Genomic DNA, 5,001 nt, shown 5'->3' on the forward strand with positions numbered 1-5,001 from the left:
GTGGTTAAGCATTCAGCTAACTACTACCCGCAAGGAAATGGTCTTGCCGAATCTACAAAAAAAATATATCATTCGCATCATAAAAAAGACCATTTACTCTAAACAACGAAACTAGCATTCCACTCTGGTGAATTCTCTTTGGGCTGACTGAGTTACACCCAAACCCTCTCTTAAAACATCTCCATACTTCCTTGTATAAGGAAAAGATGCCATCCTCCCACTAAATATCTACTTTCTTGCTCTCTAGTTATCCCAAGAATCCCAAGATAAGTCGTGTCTATTAGCTCAACGTAGGATGGACACATTACACAAGTTACAGGAAGAACAAATGAAAGAAAAAGAGAAAAATTCACTCCACCAGAACCATATTAAGAGATGGTTTGATCGAAAATCTGTAGGGAACAGTAGCTTCGTTGTGGGTGACTTAGTCTTGAAGTTGGATAAACCCCACGAAGACAAAGGCAAACACACAGAGTTTCAGTCCCTGTGGATTGGTCCTTTCACGCTTCATGAAAAATTTGGCCAGCACACATATCGTCTACAATCACTTGATGGGAGGATTGACAACCTTCCTGTCAATGACCAAGATTTAAAATGTCATTTTCAATGATCTGGGACTCTGCCCCGCCCTATGTACATAACATGTTTATTGTCGTTCTGTTGTTTTACTTTGTTGTTTTTGCTTTGTTTTTCTTTGCTTTGTTTTGATGTCTTGTCATTTTGTTTTGTAAATGAGTGTTGTCCTTCACTATGTTCTAGCTTTTGAATAAGTATGTGGCGGAAGTATAGGAGTCTTGTGAGACTACAACGCTTGGCCAATTCTGTGTTTGCCTTCTATTTGCTTGGTTGTAACTTTTGGCAGATGAAGTCTCGACGGAAAATACGATCCATCTATAAGGGAAGCTCTGGTCAAACCATGAACCTCTTTCCAAGCTGGGAAACCCCATGCATGTACTCATTCTTATCCACTATGTCTTCAAGTTTATCCAACTAGTAGAAACGAAGAAGGGGAAAATATAAACGAGCAAACTTAAATCAGAGGTCTTACATGCTTCTTCATGTGTTGTTGTAAGAATCTGGCACAGATGTGCTCGATGGAAGTTCATTAAAAAATGAGAGTCAAGTTTTCATGGCTGAGTCATTACTGTCAACTTGACTCTCATGTATTTGACTTCTTATTATAACCTGACATCCTATTTCGAGCCTAGGTAAAACCAAAGGAAAGGTTATTATTCCCTTGATATTTTTATTATTTAGTGTTTATCTTATTTTAACATAACATTTCTATTGCAACAAGGATAAGAATACAAAAAGCCCATAAAGAAATATATTCAAATACTGCATTGTCTGATTTGCGAGCTATTGAAAATATTGACAATGTGACCAAGACTAGCACATTTGCATCTGATTCTGCAATCATTGGTGCTTATACTGCAACTAGAAGTAGTGTAGAACATATAAATAATGCAGATTGTCAAGATTTTGTGGATACAGGACTGCAACGCATAAGGTTACAAAGGAAAAATACGCAGAGTTGAGGGGAAGGACTTTGACCCGCAAAGTAATCCCTAATCCCAAATTTCAGATGAGAGCAAGCTAAATCGGGCAGAGAGCGATTCAAATACCTCAATATGTCTCTACGATTCAGCAGGGTGGGGGATCTTGGCGGTGAGGGTTCGGTTGTGCGATCTCGGTAGAACCTGTAAGTCTCTTTTTGTTGCAGGTGAGGTTCGTTGGGTTCTAGTGAGGGTCCCTTGTCGGGAGGATAAGCATTGGTGGAGGAAAAGCATTCTCAATTGAATGTGGGCAGGGGTTAAATTTGATGGGTGACCCTACCCGTCAAGGAATTTTTTTACGACTTTTTTAATTTTTAAACTGCCCATCATATGAATTTTAAAATTTATTTGTACAAGTTTCATCTAATTTCAAATTGTACTCATAATTGTTCAAATTTTCCATTCTTTGTTGTACCATTTAGCTCAAGTCTCATTGCTACACTTTGTTTTGAGACCTGCTGATCAAATTTTTCTGCAAATTTTCCAGAGTGTTCAAATGTTCTGAGTTTTTTTTGTTTAAAATGGAAATAATGATAAAATAGATGGGAAATATATATAGAAACAACAAAAAATAATATTATGAAGTGAAAAAATATATATTCATAATTACTTTCACATGAAAATGATGAATGTTAATATTGTTGCAACAAATTTGACAAAAATAATTCACTCACACATACCATGTTTTTCATTTGAGTCACTACCATGTTAATCCCATTAAAAGAACAATAGTTGTGAAATAATTTTCAAACCAGAAACATAATGTGCATGAACTATGTAAATGTTCAAAAAGTAGATTCAATATCACCATGTACACAGAATAAATTTTGGACAGTTTCACCAAAAGAGGTAATTGTCAAAACGCCACTATTACAAACATAAAAATAAAAGAAAAAACTTTAAATATGTAAGGTTCTCCTTTCTTTAGAATCTTTCCATATGTCAAATACCCTATCCCATTCCACCATCGATGAATCAAGCCCTGTTAGAGACACCTGCATCAAGGCATCCAATGCAACTAATGATAGCTTTGTTCTTTGGACATCCTTTATTATGTTTTGTCTTGAGAATCCTCTCTCACAAGCAATTGTACTTGTAGAAATAGTAAGTATCGCCTGCCATAATTTTGACATGTTAGGAAAATTTGTATGCAACCCTGTAACATAAAAAATCCTCCATGCATCTTTCATGGATGATCCCTCGCAATTAACACGAAGAGTGTCAACAAATGGATGCAACTCTTTCAAACAAGCCTCAAAATCAAATATAGTTTTGTTTTCTTCACTTTGATAATAAGGATGTTGTAAGTGTTGAAAAATATTTTCGAGCCAACGCTTTGAATTTTGTTCTCTGCCATGAACATCCTCTAAATAATGGCAAGGGCTAAACAACCTTGCTGAGTTGAAAAATGCAAGATCAGGGAATCTTCCGTTCAAATTCTCTACGAGAGCTTGAACATAATCTTTTGCAATTTGTTTGCAACTTTCTATTGAACCTTCAATACACGGTTTCCATGATTGTTTTTGTATATCAACACAATCAATATATGCATGTGGAATTGCTACAAATCGTAATTCATGCTTGTGAACAAGCCCCTCCTTATCACAAATTTCTAGAAAGCCAAATTTAGAGGCATCTATAAATTTAGATAAATAACATGTGCCATCTACAAATGTGTCGCTTCTTAAAAACCACCTTTTCAAAGTGTCTACCGTGACATCTATGGCTACCCCTAAAGAGCTGACATCAATGTACTCTTCTTGGAATTGCTTGTTCAACTTGTTTAATTCACACATTATATCTGCAAGCATATGTAAACAAAATTGTACTAAAAAGATTCTTGCCTTATCATACCATGAGTCTTTTCTTTCATTTTTCCACAATGTTAATATGGGAGGCATAAGTGCAACAAGTCTTTCAATGACTTGTCCCCTTGAAAGCCATCTAACTCCATGGATTTGAAGAGCTTGAAGAGTTTCAAGTTGCATAAGTTCCTGTAGAGCAATAAGTTGACTATTTCTTTTCGTAGAATTTTGCAGCCAAGAATATACCTTATTTGCTAATTTCTCAACAAATAATAATTCAGGTATTTTTTTTGAAGCATCTGATGCAACTAAGGCTTCACGATGAGCAATGCAATGAACACCTACAAGATTAGGTACATCTTTCTTCAATAAAGTGATAAAACCATTTTCATTACCAACCACTGAAGAAGCCCCATCTGTGGAAACTCCTATCAATCTTTCTGTTGAAAGACCCCTTGATTCCATTAAATGTTTGATTGCATCATAAGTTGTTTTCCCTCTTCCATCGTAAACATTTATGAGCTTTAAAAACTATGAAATTGGAGGACCCAATCCTTTTGAGTTTAAAAACGTGGCATAAACCACAAGATGTTTTTCTAAACTACGGTCTATACTTTCATCTAACATCAATGAAAAAAAAGCCTATCTAGCATTTTGGAAGTTTGTAGCTCTTCAAGGTACTTAGATATAGCAAAAAGGAATTATTTTGCAGCCATGTGATTTGTATATGATGTGTACTCTTTGTTCTTTGGCATATTTGGCGTGTGTAAAGACATTGTAAACAAACAAAGAGATTCATATTTTGAAAGTGGTAGATCCTCTTGCACCATCCAATATACTAATTTCATAGTAGTGATGACTCTTTCTTTGTTCATATCATCAATGCATGCAATGTGTTCTGTAATAGACTTCGCTTTCTTCTCATTTCCACATATCCACTTTGCCTGTGAGAGTTTATGAATGCTTGAATTAGCATGAACAATTATAGAATCATGCTGCAATGTAGAACAACTAGTCCCAATTCCCCATGGCCCCATTTCCTTATTCATTTCACAATATATGCATTTCACAACTATTTCTCCTTCATGCTTTGCCTCTCTCAAACACTTATACTTACTTTTCCACTGATCACGAAACTCTCTTTTTACTTTCATTTTTCTTTTCTTTTGGTTGCTAGGTTCTCCGTGGTGAAATTCTTCATCACTTTTTTCACTATGCTCCAAGATATCATATTCTTCATTATGCCCCAAGACATCTAAATCTTCATTTAGATCAAAATCATGATCTTCTTTATCAGGAAATGAAGCTTGAGATGTATTAGACCATCCAAAGAATTTTTTGATAGAAAGTTGATTCCCTTTTTTTGAAGACATTTTTGATATATAATACCTATATAATAAAAATAAAGTATTTAGTATATATGAATTTCATTTCATCAACTAAAACCATATTAAAAAAATAATCTTGCAGTGATACAAGAAATGATATTAACCAGAAAATATACCTATTTATTCTTTATAATATTTAAAAAAATACCTGTTAATTCTTTATAGTATTTAATATTTTCTCAAGAGTAGCTTTCACAGATAAGCACTGAAACTTCCACGGTGGCCAGAATAAACTTGGACGTTAAAACTCTG

The sequence above is a fragment of the Pinus tabuliformis genome, chromosome 7, assembly GCF_031772625.1.
Source record: "Pinus tabuliformis cultivar Carrire ecotype Pingquan chromosome 7, CPIR1, whole genome shotgun sequence".
NCBI lineage: Eukaryota > Viridiplantae > Streptophyta > Pinopsida > Pinales > Pinaceae > Pinus > Pinus tabuliformis.